Source organism: Bidens hawaiensis, unplaced genomic scaffold, assembly GCF_021521415.1.
Source record: "Bidens hawaiensis isolate Kalapana, Puna unplaced genomic scaffold, B.hawaiensis_p1.1 tig00003356_1, whole genome shotgun sequence".
NCBI classification, from domain to species: Eukaryota; Viridiplantae; Streptophyta; class Magnoliopsida; order Asterales; family Asteraceae; genus Bidens; species Bidens hawaiensis.
The window spans coordinates 263,059-283,031 of NW_027491185.1; the positions used below are offsets into that span (position 1 = coordinate 263,059).

Consider the following 19,973-nt stretch of genomic DNA (forward strand, 5'->3'; position numbering starts at 1 on the left):
GCTACAAAAACTTGGACTGTCTATTTCTGACACTTCTTGCTTTCATATTTGCGTGATAATATACACAACACATATTAGCAAAGTTAAATGAATTTATAGAGTTTATTCAAATGCTAAATTAGAATGTGTGAAATAAAGCTATTTTTTTTAACTCAATACACATAACCATATGATTTCAACTCATAACACACCATTAAAAATAATGCCATTGTAGCATAAAATACAGACCATTCTTATAAAAATTCAAACACGCCAACTCTTTATATATAAAAAGTTACTATTTGTCTTTCTTTAAATTTATATGAGTGTATAAAAACGAGATATATAATAAAATAATTGTTTGTGAGTAAGATAAGGATAAAAATGATGAATAGCTTGTGTGAGATTTTTTATAATAAGTATTGAATTTTAAAAAGTATGAATTTTAGTTAATTATAGGATAAAAAATGATGGATGGAATGAGAATGCTCTAAGTACATTCACCCATCTATCTTTTTGGTTGACTTCAAATGACAATTTGGAATTACAAACTTGGCCCAATGCTTGCAATTAAACTTTGAGTTAATTAAAAGGGGTGGCGGTGTAGCTTGTTACCCGTTTACCCACATCTTTATTGTAATTTGATCTTTTTATTTAATATATGAAGGCAGGTTGAGTTGAAAAAGAAAATTAATTGTCATAGGAACGTGCAAAATACATAACTAATATAAGACTAAAGACTAAGTCCTTAGTGTTTATTAACTGCACTAAATACAGCCAAATACTTAAGACCGATAATTAGAGGTGACAAAATTGTTTTTTTTCCTCCTCAAATCGATTTGGTTTAAAATCGGTTTCGGTTTTGGTCAAGAGAAGTCACAATCGGGTTTTCAAGTGGAAAAGGACATGTTCATTTCGAAACCAAATCTATTTTAAAATCCAGTTTTAATCAAATCGGTTTGAATTTACTCGGTTTCACCATAGAGATTCTTCAACATTATATAAAATCTACACTTCGACTTGTTTCAAACCATTTTTGTCAAACTGATTTTTGAACGATTTCGGTTTCAGCTTGATTAGAAACCCGGTTTGATTCACGAACGGGTATATTTTTTATTCATTTCTATCACTAAATGACATAACTGATTGGTGAGAAAAGTCCTATAATCGATAGGGCCGGAGTTACTAACCAATAACTATCTTTGTTTTCCAACATATCTTTATGAAACTGCATGTTTCATAGTTAAAATGCATCAAGCATAAATATGGAAATTATCTATGATTCATCATCTATTACAAATAAACATATAAAATGCAGTAATGTTATGCTAAAATATCTTAAATTCGATCAATAATATCCATAACTATTTGCATAATGCCAACAACCAAAACTAATATTCAAAACCATGTACTATAAATTGCTTAGCTTAGGTTATAGGAGCATTGTTAGCCAAGCCGTATAATGGCGAGCGACCCTTATAGCAATAGAAAATGGCCTACTTACAAGCCTTCCAAATTTCCAATAGTAAAATCTAGTGGGAATCAACATTATAATATTTTAATAACGACTATAGAGACAATGTCACATCTACCTATCGTACAATATTCCTAGTGGTCCCCGGGGGGCCTCACCCTATCACTATACATTCCAGGTGCCATCAGTAGTGGGTTGCCCTTTCCTTTTCTAACCGTTATGTAGAGTCTTTCTTGTTGTCCTTGTTTGGTAGATGCGATTTTCTAGTGTTGTAGCTGTAGATGTTGTAACATCTAGTAACATTCGAACCAATTCTGTCAAATTATAGAAGATCAAGGTCTAAAAATGAAAAATCTGATTTTTCTACCCATCGAGCTACGCAAATGGCCAAAAACAACCTCATCGCAATACGCAATGGAGTTTCACAAAAAATAAGAATTGGAAGGTGTCGCGCTACGCGACAACCTTATTAATTAAGTCATCGCGATACGCGATGACTAGGTTAAATAACCGGAGACACGTGTCAACACGTGGCACTATGTGGCATGCCACATGTGAGAGAATTGGTTAATTATAACGCTAACATGACACTACGAGATAATTGGTGAATTATGAAATACGCCACATACTAACGAATTGACAATATGGATCATGGATGGCACACACTCTTTTTTAACAACAAATACACATGTGGTTGAGGAAACCAGACTAATTTTTTCATGTGGATGAAAATAAAACGAAATATAATTTCTTAAATAAAATTTATTTTCAGAATTTCAGTTTTGTGACATTTGAACTTGAAAGGCTGATATTTCATTATTTTGATGTGCATTTTTAGCTTTTTGCTACTTTTATAAATTGTAAAATATTTTTCAAAAAAGAAAATGGGTTGACAAGGCTCTTTCCATGTTGCTGCCTCCAGCTGTGAATGTGAGTCCTTTTTATATTCCACAGACTTGAGTCCTTGACCATTAAAGTTCACCCCTTTTATATTGTACAAAATTCAACTCCTGGAAAATGAGAAATGTTTTTTTATATATAATTTAACTAGTCATTGGACATGCCTTCAATGGACATGTTTAGAAAATGACGACTTCACAAGTAATTACATTAAATTATGTATATACATATTTAAAAGTTAAAATAAATATTAAATATTATAGTAATAGTAACATAAAAAATAAACAATATATAAAAATTCAAATAGTGAATTAATCAGTAATTAAATGTGTGTAAATTATCAGCAGTTGGTTTCCGGTCAGGTCATAAAACAGGTGAAAATGGGCTATACCTTGTCACATTATATGCAATGTACACACAACACAAGTGATAAATTGTGAACAACACTCACAATTTTTCATTTTGTAGCTATAGGTTTATTGTGTATGTATATTTTGTTTTGTTTTTATTTTTAGTTCACCCCAATACTACATACAATATACGTATTTAACCAATTTAATATGTTACTAATTTGTTTTTTTCCCAAAGTTTCGTTCATTGACCGTTTAATCTTTAAATAAAAACTGAACACGTATGTGTGTGTAGTTTTTTTTTGTCGACGTTAATGTATAAAATCTGTTGAAATCAAAGTTAACATTTTGTTCTTTTTTACTATAGTAAACTGAACATGTGCGGGTACCATGACAAACGAAACCGACACCAACCAAACAACGTCTGTATCAGTATCGCTATTATTGGAACCGATGTATGTTTGAAGGATTTTCTATCGGTGTAAAACAAGATTTTCTTGGGGTTATACGACTTTACTTTTTCGGGTTAAATCAAACAACTCTTGTGTAGTTAAACCATATTAAATAACCTTTTTCTTATCGTAACTTTGGCAAGTACCGATATTGTCACGAACAAAGTTGTGTTTAGAATAATGTATCTTTTTGTGTTATAACTATACCAATATAACGTAGCGAAACAAACTGATACCAAACCGACAACTTTATTTCCTACTTGGCTGCTTGTTGGCAGGGCGAGTGGTGACTTCCGTTGTCTTCTTTGCAAGTCAATACATTATACACTCTTATAAATTCTCAGGGTCGTCTCCGAGAATTTAAATACCTTGGCCGAGGAAAAAAAAAGGCACATGGATAAATTTTTATCGACCGATTTATTATAAGCAGAAACTATTCTGAGCATTTAATTATCTCATAAACCATTGCGAATAACATTATTTTTAATACCACAAAACATATTTATGTAATATGTATACAAAAATTTGTGCCCCGACCATTGATGCAGCTCGCACGCCCTCCGAGCCTCCCCTGTAAATTCTCTCATGAATTCCTCAAAACTGGCGACAATTCAAACCGCGAAATTGATCATGTGAAGTGCTGATCGTTCGTTGTTGCATTTCGCCATAAGTACATGTTAACTTCCTCTCAGGTCAGCTTATTATTTTAATGATTCTGCAGTTGACTTCCAAGTCTATTATATAGGTGAGAATGGACTACCTTGTCACAAATATGCTATATAGTAATATTCACATTACAATTTTTTTAAAAGGCCGTTCTATTAAAAAAGAAAAGGAAAGCAATTTACAAGAAGCAAGAAATCCCAAGGCATAAAGAAAAAAAAAACTAATCAACGCATGAATCAAATTATAACGGAAATTCATAAAATTAAATTTACACAATTTTTTCCAATCCAAGCTTTAACTTTACCCATAAGGAGGTCGACTTGATATCATTCACTGTTTTAACCATCATAAAAGAAACATTATTAAAAATAACATCATTTTTTTTATTCCAAGTCATCTAGCATGTGATTGAGATTGATTGAACCTCTAGACATTTCTCCTTGTTCTTTATATGCTTCCTTGGTAATCGAGAATCTCTTCCACTGATCTGAAGTATTAGCAAATTTACCCATTCATGTATGATCGACCACACCTATTTGACAACGCTAGTGAAAATCCACGAAAAAAACTCACAATTGATACGTCAACCACAACCATTTAATTAGTCAAGGGAGGCTCAGAGGGTGTGCGAGCCGCACCATCGGCCAGGGCACATACGTTTCGAGAGCACAAACTTTTTTATACATATTACATTTATATGTTTTTTCACCTAAGTCCTGTATGGCACATAGGGGTGAGCAAGATAAGGGTCGGACCCTTAAAACCCGATTACCCGACTCTTAAAACCCTTAATTAGACCCGAATAAATAATATGGGTAGGGTAAAGGGTATTTAAATTTCACCTTAAAGGGTAAAAGGGTTTCAAGGGTTCGACCCTTTTTCAAACCCTTGACCCATTTACTAGATAGATATACGCCAGATTCACGATTAATATGAAATTTATGAGAGGTTTGTATTTCATATATGATTCATCAGAAATTTTCAACTACTAAGAAAAATAAAAATAAGGGTCATACTACTGAATGAAAACATATATATGGAAATCACTAAATTGTTCTCTACAAGTAATTTGTGAATGTGAATATTGTTTCCATCAACTCAAATGATTGATAAACTTTCGAAGTTAGACTTTACTATGTTATTAAATGAAAGTATAATTGTTCTAGGATTCATATATTAAAGTCATTTATGAGATCTGGAACTAATAAATGCAGAAAAAGGAGATGTGATTACTGTCTTAAAGGGTAAAGGGTTGGACCCTTGAAACCCTTATTTATACCCGACCCTTTTATTGGTTAGAGGGTAGGGTCGAGGGTCCACGTTTCTTCCTAAAAGGGTAAAGGGTCCGGGTAGGGTATTAGGTAAAAGGGTCGGGTCTTACCCTTTGAACAGTCCTAATGGCACACATTAATCCACCAATATCAACAGAAAAACAATATTCAGAGACCTTAGGATAATTTTCATCATCTTCATCATCTACTGCATTAATCCTGGGGTTATCAGGCTTATTGTAAGGCTTTGATCGATATGATTTTCCCGGGGATTCGACCTTTCTGTTCGTCTGATCGTACTTCGGAATATCGATCTTTTTAGAATTTATCTTACCGTCTTCTAGCCTGATAAACCTCAGAGCTCTGCTTCTTGCTTCATCCAATGACCTGCATGGAGTCATAACGAGATCATCATAGAAAGAGTAGCTTTTTTCTAACCCCAACTTAAGAGCTTCCACCTCCGAAGCCGGGTTTAGATTTGGAATTTCCAGTGACTCCTTGCTGAACCTGGTAATAAAATCTCTCAAGGATTCCCCGGGATTCTGGGTAACCTTGTAAAGATCACCTGTCATTGTCTCAAATGTTCTACTGCAAGAAAACTGGTTATTGAACAAGTTAATTAAATGAGAAAAGGAAGTGATAGTATTAGGAGGAATACTCAGTAGCCATTTCATGGCTGCTCCAGTTAAGGTAGACCCAAAGCCCTTGTAAAGACATGCTTCCTTGATTTTCATAGGGATTAGGTTGATCTCCATACGCTCTCTATATTGTGCAACGTGCTCCTCAGGATCCGTCGAACCATCATACAGCTTCATATTTGGGGTTTGAAACCGTTTTGGGATCTGTACGTCACCAATTGATGGTACGAATTGGGATACTCTGTGACTATCAGTGGGAACTTCAGCTATGGGACAAATTACACCGAGAACATTGGATATCATGTCCTTAAGCTTCTGTAATTCCCGGGCTAAACTTGAACTTATACCTGCATCCTGCAAAAATCATGGATTAGCATTAAAGGGAATTGTATTGAAAGTGTTACCCTGGTTAGTATTCTGAGGAACAGTCTGGGTGTTGTAGCTTGCATTCCCAAACACAGTATTTCCTGGAGCGACAAATAGAGTGGTCGAGGTGTTAGCCTGCATCGGGATGAAGTCTCCCTGGTGCATCCCAGAGGACCCTACATACTAGGGGTGTGCATGGGTCAGTTTGGGGCGGATTTGAGCCAAACCCATAACCGTAACCGATATGTCGGTTAATGGATAATCATAACCATAACCGACCCGTTATGGCGATTTCGTTTAATCGGTTTTGAAGGTTATAGTGGGTCGGTTAACCATAACCAAAACAATATAATCGGGCCTAAAAGTTTGGCACAAATTATTACAAAAAAAACGATATGACATAATACAACAAAGTATGTAATCCATAATATAAATACCAAATTATCAAACAAAGAGAATGACATTATATAATCCAACAATAAAATTCAACTTAATTTTATTTAAAATGTAGAACCAAAATCATTAAAATGATATAATCCAACAATATGTTAGTGGAAGTTAATCCCAAACATATTGTTGGTTATATACATGGGTCGGTTCGGTTATTACGGTCTTCGGATTATCTTTAACCAAAACCGACCCGTATTTGCCGGTTTTTAAAAATTCATTAAACCGGCCCATCGGTTATGACGGTTATCGGTTAAAATTGGTTCGGTTATGTTGGTTATGGTTCGGTTAACGGTTATGACGGGTAAGTTGCACACCCCTACTGCAAACTGCTGAGTCTGAGCAAATGGCTGTTGAGGATTGAAGGACCCTGATGGAGACACTCCTGAGAATCATGCTTGTTGCTGAAATCCTGAGGATACCACCTACTGATAAGGACCCGAGGATCCTGTTTGGTGGGATAATCCTGAGGATCCGGACTGCTGGAATGATCCCGTGGGTCCTCCGTGCTGCGACAATCCTGAAGATAACGCCTGCTAGTAAGGACCTAAGGATAACGCCTGATGGAACAATCCTGAGGATCCAGACTGTTGGAAAGATGAGGACCCGGGATTGTACGTCATGGCTGGCTCCGGACGCACCAATCCTGAAGGAGTGAAATCCAGAGATCTTGGGATTAGTGGTGTAAATTCTTCCACCGGCTGTTTGGCCTTCCTGAAATCTTCCAGTTCCTTCACAAGCATCTGGTTGGTCTTGTTCTGGCGATCCATCTGTTCCTGTAATCGTCTATACAGAGACAGAAGGTCGTTGTTGGACACCATAATGGGATCTTGGGGAGATGGTCTCGCTCTTGAGAACACGGGAGTAGCAGCTTTCTTCTGAGTGTTGTCCGGTTTCTTCGGAATAACACCAGCAGAAGGAGGAGGCATGGAAGGCTTCACGGAGGAATCTGAGGCTGCGGTGGAAGAAGAAACCATCTTTGGGTGGGAAGACATGTTGTGGATATTTGAAAGTAGGGTTAAGATTGATGGTTAATAATGATCAAAGCACCGATTGCCCCACGGTGGGCGCCAAATTGTTTCGGTAAAAAATTAACAAACTAACTTTTGATCAAATTAGTGCGTGAGGTGGAGTGCTTGATGATAAAACGATTGAACACAACGATGTGATTACGAGGGAAAAATCCCTTGATTATGATAATCTCCGGCACAAAAAACCCCCGGAAGTTGAAAACTATCACCGTCACTTTTATTAATGACAAAAAGGTGGTTACAAGTGGTGGAGCTGATAAGTGATCATAAACTATGTGTTACAGTGTATGCTAGTAGTTAAGTAAGTGAAGGTGTGTGTTCTAAACGTATCTATTAGCTCGTTTAAATAATAAAAAGTTACAACTGAAATCCCGAATAATCCGGAAACCCTAGACTAATTCTCCGAGTATCCCGAAACTGAAAGAGTCTTCCAATATAGTCGTTGGGGCACTCCTCTTTTGAGTCTATCATCGTTCATCAATGTTCATCCCACGTCTTTGACTGATTCTTTTGGGAGTTACTCACCAAACGTGGCCCCACACGTGCTAATATTAACTATAAGTGCGAGATTTCAGCATAATAATCAATATTTGACCATTAACCATTACTTGGCCCTTTATCTTAGCGGTTATAACTCAAACACACGTTTTAAGTAACCACCAACCGTGTATTTCGCATGGAGTAAATCAACAATTAATATCTGCAATTATAAATCAACACCAAGAGAGAAATATCTATTTATTAGCATTAATACTCAGGATACTAAACTTATCTGAGAATCCTGAACATATTCGGGATCCCGAGCATATTTAGGATTCTGAGCTGATCCAAGATCCTGAGCTGACCACAGATCCGACTATAAATTTTGGGCCCTAACAGTACCCATAAGGAGGTCGACTTGATATCATTCACTGTTTTAACCATCATAAAAGAAACATTATTAAAAATAACATCATTTTTTAATTCCAAGTCATCTAGCATGTGATTGAGATTAATTGAACCTCTAGACATTTCTCCTTGTTCTTTATACGAGGGAAAAATCCCTTGATTATGATAATCTCCGGCACAAAAAACCCCCGGACGTTGAAAACTATCACCACTTTTATTAATGACAAAAAGGTGGTTACAAGTGGTGGAACTGATAAGTGATCGTAAACTATGTGTTACAGTGTATGCTAGTAGCTAAGTAAGTGAAGGTCTGTGTTCTAAACGTAACTATTAGCTCGTTTAGTTACAACTGAAATCCCGAATAATCCGGAAACCCTAGACTAATTCTCCAAGTATCCCGAAACTGAAAGAGTCTTCCAATATAGTCGTTGGGGCACTCCTCTTTTGAGTCTATCCTCGTTCATCAATGTTCATCCCACGTCTTTGACTGATTCTTTTGGGAGTTACTCACCAAACGTGGTCCCACACATGCTAATATTAACTATAAGTGCGAGATTTCAGCATAATAATCAATATTTGACCATTAACCATTACTTAGCCCTTAATCCTAGCGGTTATAACTCAAACACACGTTTTATGTAACCACCAACCGTGTATTTCGCATGGAGTAAATCAACAATTAATATCTGCAATTATAAATCAACACCAAGAGAGAAATATCTATTTATTAGCATTAATACTCAGGATACTAAACTTATCTGAGAATCCTGAACATATTCGGGATCCCGAGCATATTTAGGATTCTGAGCTGATCCAAGATCCTGAGCTGACCACAGATCCGACTATAAAATTTGGGCCCTAACAGTACCCATAAGGAGGTCGACTTGGTATCATTCACTGTTTTAACCATCATAAAAGAAACATTATTAAAAATAACATCATTTTTTTTATTCCAAGTCATCTGGCATGTGATTGAGATTAATTGAACCTCTAGACATTTCTCCTTGTTCTTTATATGCTTCCTTGGATAGTCGAGAATCTCTTCCACTGATATGAAGTATTAGCAAATTTACCCATTCATGTATGATCGACCACACCTATTTGACAACGCTAGTGAAAATCCACGAACAAAACTCACAATTGATACATCAACCACACCCATTTAGTCAGGGGAGGCATGGAGGGTGTGCGAGCTGCACCATCGGCCAGGGCACATAAGTTTCGAGGGCACAAACTTTTTTATACATATTACATTTATATGTTTTTTGATGTTAAAAATAAGGTTATTTGCAATGGTTTATAAAATAATTACATGCTCTGAATGGTTTCTGTTTATAATAAATCGGTTGATAAAAGTTTTATCCATGTACATTAATGAATAAAATATTTTTGTGAAGGCTTACGGGCCTTTTTATTTTGGCTCGACCGAGATATTTAAATTCTCGAAAACGGCCCTGCATTCGGTCATCATATATATACATTACAATGATAAACCATTTAACAAAACTCTAATCACAATTTTCATTTTGTATCTATATGTTTAGTTAGTGTGCATGTATATATGTTTTTTTAATTTCAGTTGACCTATATACTACATCAAATATAGCATTTAACTAATTTGATATTATTACTAATTTGTTTTTATGATAACTTTTATTCGTTAACTCTTTAAATATAACTGAATATGCACGTGTGTTTAAAATTTGTTTTCTCAACATTTTATTATAAAAATTATGTTGAAAATAAAGTTCTATTATAAATTTGTCTTTTTTTTCCTTTTTAGTATCGTAAGCTATATCATTTGTCAGGTTCGTGCCAATAACATGACAAACATAACAAATACATATTAGTAATCAGACGTATGGATACTGGTATCGATATTATCATCACCGGACCAATATCTGTTTTTATGATTTTCAATCGACACAAAATTCTTTTTTTATATTTTTGAGTTACATGACTTTATTTTTGAGTTACTATCATAAACTTTTATGTAATTAAACCAACATTAGCATACATATAAAAACTAACTTGCATGTGTCTCGTATCATTTGGATCACTCATCTCCATTCCAACTCGAGAGGAAATCCATAAGATGTGAGAAAACCAATAGCCTAACTTGAAAATCTCTATTTTTTTCATAAGTGACGCTTAAATCCAAAACTTTCATCTTTTAAATTCAAGTCTTTGAGTGATTCATCTCAACCAATTAAAGTATGGATCAATGACACGTGCCACGTTTGGTCGTTGCTTATTGAGTTATTGTTGGGTTGTTCAAACCGGATAACCAAACCTTTCGGATAGTGAAAATCACTATCCGAATCCGAAACTTTGGATATCCGAATATCCAAAAAAGAAATAATAAATGAAGAAGCGTGGATCGACTCACTGGTAGACGATCTACTTTCCTCGGGTGTGATTACGCTATTTCACCGATGGTTCTCCTGGATCTGGACTCTTCCACCTACAAAATGAACAGCACCGTAAACTTACCCCTCAGAAAGGGACAGAGGGGTCCTCTTTGGGGTAACCCTCCGGTGTGAGAATAAGTATTTGTAGGAGAAGATAATGATATGAGAGTAAGGAAATGGAATGTATTGCTTAATAGCTGAATACTCTGTAATTGTGTGTTATTGGATGTGTTTTCCTTGTGGAGTTGATGTGGTATTTATAGTGCTAGGGTTTCCAATGATTGGGCTCAGACCCAATTAGGGTTTTGTTGGCCTCTTCCAGTTGCTTTGCGCCACGTGTCCTTTGGGACACATGGTGCTTTTTCATTGGTTATAATCACGTGGTAGCACATGGGTTTTGCTGAGTTGTCCACCTTTCATTGGCAGCTGTCAACATCAGCATATTCTTATTCCTTAAAAAGATACCTTCTGGAAGGTTGTCTGACGTGCACAATCAAGGTTGCCCTAATCCTGATTTGGATAAGGACGAGGTTGATTATGTGCATGTGTGATATGCGCCAATCCTGAGGATGCGCGAGGTCTTCTCTTTATTCTCACGCGCAGATGTTTCATGCGCAGATGTGATATGCACGAGCATGTGATATGCGCCACGCGCATATGTAATATGCGTGAGCATATGTGATGCGTGAGCATCTGTGGTGCCTGGGCATATGATGCCTGAGCATATGTGATATGCGTGAGCATATGTGATATGCGCCATGCGCATAGGTTTTGGCTTTGTGCCTTCATAATGTCTTGATTTCAAGCCTCTTGTCCATATCTTGTGGGTTGAGCCGCCTCGCTCGGTGTTGAGGCGGGTACATACCTCTTCAATAAAGAAACCTTGTTTTAATAATAAAAACCATACATCATTTTAAGAATTCAAGCTGCCGTGAGGGTGGGACGGACGATGGTGGTGCAGGTGCTGCCGTGAGGAGTGAGGACTGAGGGTTAATGTGTGAAAACTGAAAAGAAGAGGCGTTGCCGCTGCTTGCCTGCTTGTATTATGTATGTGTATATCTAGGGTTTTGTTATTATGTATAATATAAAATAAAATTAAAAAATATTAAAATTAAAATACCGGATAATTTGGATATTTGAAAAATCTGAAAACTAATATCCAAACATGAATTTTCAAATCAGATAGTCCGGATACAGATTATGTTATTGTTTAAGTCGTTATTATTATTCTTATTTTCACGTGGATTATATAGAATTAATTAATTAGTTATTTCCTTCCTCCTTTGGCCGCTTGTTGACTGGGCAAGTAGGCAGAGTTTAGTTATTTTTATTATTTATATGAATGAATATCTTCTCTTCTCTTCTCTTCTCTTCTCTTCTTCTAAGTCAATACCCTCCAAACTCTCTCATAAATTCCCCCAAAATGGCGTCAATTTGATAACGTCAACAGCTGATCGTCGTTGCATTTCGCCATAATTACTTACATGTTTACTTGTGAACAGGTCAGCTTATTATTTTTATCATTCTCTACAGTTGACTTCTAAGTCTTCTCATGATTCATGCTTTCATTACTATTTTTATAATCGCTAAACCAATAGTTTCTTTCATGTTTGAATTTAATTGATCCGTGTTTAATAATCAAGCTCTATTATGGCTTTATGCTTTACAGGAATCAGTCTATCACTGTTTATGAGCATTTACTCTTCAATTATGCATAATTGCTGTTTAATTAGGTTAATCATGTTTTGTTGTGTAGTTATTGATTAGAATCTATCACTGTTTATGAACATTTAGACTTCAGTTTCGCCTCAACTGAATTAATCAATCGGTTTTCAGTTAAAACGGTTCGGTTAATAACCAAAATCAAAATTGGGCTAGAATTTATGCTTAGAAATACATGAAATGATGTATAACTACATGAGGTGGAGGTATAAATACATGAAATAGTGGTATAAATAAATGAAATTAAAGTATAAATACATGAAATTGTGGTATAAAGTAATAAAACACAAAATACCTGAGACGGAAGTATAAAAGCTAGAAATATAAGAACATATGAATGATTTGGTTCGATTTGGTTAATTTAGGTTAACTAAGGGTGCAAAAAAAAATCGATAGCCGATTTCTGGTTCGGTTGTTGCTCAACCCTAGATATGCAATAATGCTGCAAATACTTTATAAACTATAAAAATCTAGGTCAAATCTGCTAGAAATTAGACTTGTAATTTGGACCAGAAACAAATTTTGACTGAAATTTTGCTTCTCAGGTCCTTGTTCTTATCCTAAAGGGATGCCCTCCTGAGAGTATGAGGACACCGAGCTGAGTCAACCAGCAAAACTGAAGTATCTAGTGATGTTTATGATATCAGTTATTCGAATCGGTAGCATTTATTTGTAATAATTGTATTGCAAAATTTGCAATGGAATTAGTTACAAGCACTTCTTCAGTAGAGGCTTCGAAGTTTATCTCTCAAACTATAGAATTAATAACACAAATAGCCTTTGAAGCTAAGCAAGTTTTTATAGAGAAGGAGAGTTTTGCAGAACTTACTTCATATGTGAATAGACTTGTTCCTCTTTTAAAAGAGTTGAACAGAAAAGATATTACTGATGCTGAGAATAGTTTTGTTGAGATCTTGAATCAACAAGTCAAAATTGCTAAACAACTGATCACTGAATGCAGTCAAAAGAATAGAGTTTATCTGTTAATAAATTGTCGGTCGATTGCCAAACGAATAGGGGAGATTACAAGAGAAATTAGCAGGGCGTTAAGTTTGATTCCTTTTTCCCAATTGGGAATTTCTGCAAGTATGAAACAGGATATTGGTCAACTGTGTGATGCTATGCAGTCTGTAGAGTTCAAAACAGCTGTTGCAGATGAAATGATTTTGGAGAAAATCGAGTCTGGAATTCAAGAAAGGAATGTGGATCGCACGTATGCCAACAACTTACTCTTTTCCATTGCAGAAGTTCTTGGAATATCAACTGAAAGATCTTCATTAAAGAAAGAGTTTGAAGATTTTAAGAGTGAGAGAGAGAATGCACAGATGAGGAAAGATCAAGCTGAAGCAATTCAAATGGATCAAATAATCGCTTTACTTGAACGAGCCGATGCAACTTGTTCTCCTGAAGAAAAAGAAAGAAAGTATTTGAATAAACGGACTTCATTGGGAGGTCAACCATTAGAACCGCTACAATCATTTTATTGCCCGATTACCCGAGAAGTTATGGTGGACCCCGTTGAAACGGCTTCTGGTCACACATTTGAAAGAGTCGCATTGAGAAATGGTTGGCTGATGGTAGTATTTTGTGTCCTTTAACCATGATTCCGTTGGATAATAGAATATTACGGCCTAATAAAACATTAAGGCAGTCGATTGAGGAATGGAAGGATAGGAATACTATGATCACAATTGCTTCAATGAAACCAAAGCTTTCGAAGCCGTTAGCCGAAAATGAGGAGGAAGTGATTTGTTGTTTGGAGGAGTTGCAAAAGTTATGTGTAGAAAGAGGTGTGCACCGGGAATGGGTAGTTTTGGAGAATTATATCCCTACCCTTGTGGAACTACTTGGTTCTAAAAACCGAGAGATAAGGAGTCGTACACTTGTCTTACTTTGCATTTTGGCAAAGGACAGTGATGATGCAAAGGTACATTTATACTTCATTTGCTGCTTTATACATTTTTTGTGTATGTATTCTTCTAATACTCAATGCTTATTGTAGGATAGGATTGCAAAAGTCAATGGTGTGATTGAATCTATAGTTCGGTCACTTGGGCGTAGACTTTCTGAACAAAAACTGGCGGTTGAATTATTATTGGAATTATCAGAAAGTGAGACTTTAAAAAAGTCTATTGGGATGGTTCAGGGATGCATATTACTTTTGGTAACCATGTCCAACAGTGACGACACTCAAGCTGCCACACATGCACATGAGCTTTTGGACAAACTTTCATATTCTGATAAAAATGTTATCCAGATGGCAAAAGCTAATTATTTTACACATCTGCTGCGCCGTCTATCTTCAGGTCTTTCTGTAAATAATATGTTAATTTGATATTAAATTTCTTATTGATTGTTAAATAATAAAGGTCATGCATGTTAGATAAACATATTTATAACTGTTTGACTGCAGGATCAGAGGAAGTGAAGATGTACATGGTGACCACATTGGCAGAAATGGAATTAACAGATCACAACAAATCTTCTTTGTTTGAAAACGGTGCACTCGATTCACTTCTTCACTTGGTCTCACAAGGAAACACTAGACTGAAGGAAACAGCAGCTAAAGCTCTCAATAACCTCTCAAGCTTACCAAAAAACAGCATACAAATTATAAAAAGTGGTTCAGTCAACCTGCTGGTCAATCTTCTGTACAATCACACGTCGTCACAGTTTTTACGGGATGAGTTGGCAGCCATAATCATGCATCTTGCCAATGCAACCGTCTCAAAGAATCACAATGAACCACATGTTTCATTGTTTGAATCTGGTGAAGATATTGATAACCTGTTTTCATTCATTAGCTGTACAAGGCCATTTGTGCAAGAAAGTCTACTTGGTTCTTTTTATGCCATGTGTCATTCTCCTATAGCTGTTACAGTGAAAACAAAGTTGAGACAGGTAATATCTTTATTCCAATAGCAGTTACCTTTTTGTAGAGGTGCACAAACCGGTTTAAAACTAAAACCGGTTTGGATTGAAACCGGTTCGGTTTGTTCAACAAAAGTTAAAAACCGGTTTATGATCGGTTTCGGTTCGGGTTGAAACCAGTTTCTTGACCAGGTTACGATCGGGTTTGGTTCGGTTTTTGCCTGATTATGGCCAGTTTCGGTTTGGTTAACCGGTTTTGATGGAGAAAATTACAAACCGGTTCCAGACATACGGTTTCAATCGGTTCCAAACTGGTTCGGTTAACCGGTTTATTTGGCCACCTCTACCTTTTGGTGCAATTAGCAGTTGATTTATAATATGATTTCTTATTTTTGTGTTGCATGATCTTTCAGAATCCGGAAAGCATACAACTGTTGGTGCATTCGTGTGAAAACGAAAATCAGAAAGTGAGGGCAAATGCTGTGAATTTATTCTGTTGTTTAACAGAAGATGACGACGACAAAGAGATTATAGACCGCATGGGGCTACAAGCAATCGAAACTTTAATAAAAATTATTAAATCTCCGGTTGATGAAGAAGAGATTGCTTCTGCAATGGGTGTGATTTCAAACCTGTCTCCGTCATCTCAACTCACCGAGGCATTATTAACAGCAGACGGACTCCTTGTTATCACCTCATGCCTTCGTGACGGAATGCAAAACAGGGCCCACAAGAAACAGTTAATAGAAAACACAGTTGGTTCACTTTGTCATTTCACCATTCCCACGAACCAGATTTCACAGAAGAAAGTAGCTGAGACAGGTGTCATTCCCTTATTGGTCCAGTTGTTAGAGCTAGGAACAAGTTTGACCAAGAGAAAAGCATCCATCTCTCTCGGTCAACTTTCTGAAAGCTCATTCGGATTAACTCACCCAATCCCGAGACCCTTGGGGGGAATATTCAGGTGCTTCTCACCTCAGTCGGAATCTGCGTGCCCTGTTCATCAAGGAATCTGTACTGTTGAATCGTCTTTTTGTTTAGTGGAAGCCGATGCAGTCTCCCCATTAGTGAGACTTTTGGGAGATTCTAATATGAATGTCTGTGACGCTGCTTTAGATGCATTGTTGACTTTAATTGAAGCTGAAAGACTGCCATATGGGTCTAAAGTTCTTGCTGAAGCTAACGCTATACACCCGATTATAAAATTACTGAACTGCCCCTCTTCAAGTTTGCAGGAAAAGGTATTAAGCGCGTTGGAGAGAATGTTCCGTTTGTTGGATTTAAAGCAGAAATATGGAAATTTGGCTCAGATGGCATTAGTTGACCTGACTCAAAGGGGAAACAGCAGAACAAAATCTATGGCAGCCCGAATTCTTGGTCAGTTAAATGTGCTTCATGATCAATCGTCTTATTTCTAGGAGTTTTGAAAAATAGAAATTGGTATTTAATAGGCGGTTTTCGTTATGGTTTGTATTATGATCAGTGGTAGATAGGTCAATCATCTCCTGATTTTTTTAGTTCATTCTTTGTCAATGATTTTGTGCACAGGCTTTGTATTATATTGTATATGACAGACATGTTGTAGTGTTACATCAAAAGTTTTCAGTTTCCTTTCATAAGTTTAGCAAGCACTGTAAGCTTGTAACATTTCATTCTTCTACAGATTTTCAAGTTTAACATCATTTGTTTTCATCGTACTTTTTAACATCCTCACCATGCTTGGACCGTTAGCCTACAATGAACCAAAAATTACTATCACAGTTGGTGCATTTAATGTTGTGTCCTCTTCATAGTTGTCAATAGCGACAAGCTACCTATATGCTAAGTAGTGATAGCAATAAAATAGCGCACGCTATTTCTTGTTAGCAATAAGTACATATATTTGTCAACTAGACCGCTAAGTAGGAAGCCGCAAAATATGACAACTCTAAAGTGACATGGTTAGGTAAATCGAAGAAATTCACGAACTAGAAGGTCCAAAGATTGGAGAATAGTTCTTGATGATCAAATGGTTACGTTACATCTTCTATTTATATCTAAACAATACAATTGTTGCTATTAACTATCTACTAACAACCCTGACTAATGACATAGTAAGGATATGGACACGTATCAATCCAATTGTGGTCGATTTTTATGGTTTATGGGGTCGGCGATATGGTGGTAAATAAGAGAATACACAGTGGTGGTGATGGTAAACTAGCCCCGCGCGGGGGGGGGGGGGGGGGAGGATTACCTTTATGCACTCATGTATTTGACACATACATAAAGTTAATTGAAAAACTTGAAACTTCGTTAAATGTAAAGGGGTTAAAAGCTAGACAAAAATCTATATCTTATTTATGAAAAGCCAACTATTATAATAAAAACCAACCGGTGCCTCAAGCTCAAAAATGTGGCAAGAGACCCGGACAAAGTACAACCCAACAACCGAATATTTTTTTAGATATTTAAATCACAAAAATTATAATTTTGTCTTTTAAAAATATAAAGTTTTATATTTGAATGACAAATGAATCCTTCAAATAGGCTAATTGATTACATTCACAACATCCGGATACACTCGTCTTACCAGTTCCTCATTAAAAAAACATTTATTTCTAAAAAGAAAATGAGCATTAATTAGGGTGTGTTTGGGATTGCTTATTTAAGTAAAAAAGGACTTTTGATTAAAAGGACTTATAAACTTATGAAATTTTGAAAAATACTCACTCTGTCCCAATTTAAATGTCCTAGTTTGACATTTTCGGTCTTTCTTGTTTAACTTTAACCGACAATATTTTTGTTTGTGTTATATAATACTTGATGTAAAATATATGAATGGATTGGGTTTTAAATGTATTTTACATTGATATAATTTTCATCAAATATTATATGACACGAACAAAAATATTTACAGTCAAGGTTGCAAAAGAAAGACTTGAAAAGTCAAACTAAAACATTTAAATTGGGACGGAGGGAGTAGTTTTTAAAAGAATGTTTGGATTAGCTTATGTGTTGGGGAAAACCAAAATAACCAAAATGGACACTCTTTTTTAAAAGGAGTGTAATGGGGTTTAAGGGTGAGAAGGGTGTAATAGATAAATCAAACTCATTAAACTAAGAAGTTACGTATTCCTAACTTTTCAAAACCCCTCTATTTTGCTTTCACCATAAGTTAAAATCGCCTTATGATTTGCCAAACACCTTATACACCTTATTAACTTTTCAAAAAGTTTATAAGCTATAAGTCGATCAAAATAAGGAATCCTAAACACCCCCTTAATATAAATAAAAAGGGTGAAACTAAACAGACAAAATTCAATTTGTTAACTTTCTCTCTTGATATATTTTTCTTGAGTTAAGTCAATAGTCAATACCCTCATAAATCCCCCAAAATGTCGTCAATTCAATTGATAACGTCAACTGCTGATCGCCATTGCATTTCACCACAATTACAATTACAATTACAATTACATGTTTAGTACTTATTATTATTATTATTATTATTATTATCAGGTCAGCTAGCTTATTATTATACGATCCTTTTCATATAATTTAACACTGCTGTGCTGTTGACTTCCAAGTAAACGAACACTAATTTTCTGTTTAATTAGGGTTTAGCTCTAGTAATTTACGAGCATTTAGACTGTAATTTTCTGTTTAATTAGGTTGATCATGTTTTGTTGCATGCTTGCTGATTATTAGAATCTGTTCTTTGAATCTGCAATGATTCATATTAAAAAGCTGAAAACACTAGGGCTGTAACCGAATCGAACCAAACGAACCGAACTGAACAAGGTCTTGTTCATGCTCGTTTGTTAAGTTTTTATTGGACCGAACGAACCAAACAGTTCAACAACACCTGACCGAACGGAATTTTTTGTTCGAGTTCGTTCATTAAAATGAACTTGTTCGTAAATGGTTAACGGACACAAATGGACAAACACAAATGAAAACATACAATGTTTTATATAATTTGGGTAGCTGAGAATGGTAAGTGTCAATGGTTCGTTCCGGCTACTAAGTTTGTGTTTGTTTTTATTTTTTTAACATTCATATTCATATGTTAATTTACATATATATTAATCACATAATACTCATATATATTTTTGTTTTTTAAGTTGCTTTTTTTTAAAATCTACATGATAAGATTAAAAAAGTCATTAAAAAATACAAAAAATCTTTAATGAATAAACTTAAACAAATAAACCTTAACGAATGTAAACGACCACAAGTGAACAAACAAGGCCTCTTTTCGCATTTGTTCATTTAGTTAATCGAACGAAATTCGTTGTTCATGTTTGTTCTTTATAAAACGAACGATTGAACGAACATAACTGAACTTCTCGCCTAAGAGTTCATGAACAGTTTTCCGAACGTTCGGGACAGCTATAGCCCTAGAAAACACCATAAATGATATGCAATAATGCAAATACTTCATAAACTACAAGAAGCTAGGTCAAATATGCTAAAAAATGAATTTATAGTTTGGATCAAAAACAAATTTGACGGAAATTTTGATTCT

The 19,973-nt window shown here is 35.5% G+C and overlaps 1 pseudogene across 1 annotated transcript; it reads left to right on the plus strand.

The window, feature by feature from the left end:
• The first annotated feature begins 12,267 nt into the window (after nt 1–12,267).
• Nucleotides 12,268–16,982, plus strand: LOC143623244 (U-box domain-containing protein 43-like; annotated as a pseudogene). Its single transcript, XR_013151858.1, has 5 exons — nt 12,268–12,375; nt 13,141–14,522; nt 14,598–14,901; nt 15,009–15,496; nt 15,880–16,982. The product of XR_013151858.1 is annotated as a U-box domain-containing protein 43-like (transcript).
• The last annotated feature ends 2,991 nt before the right edge of the window (nt 16,983–19,973 follow it).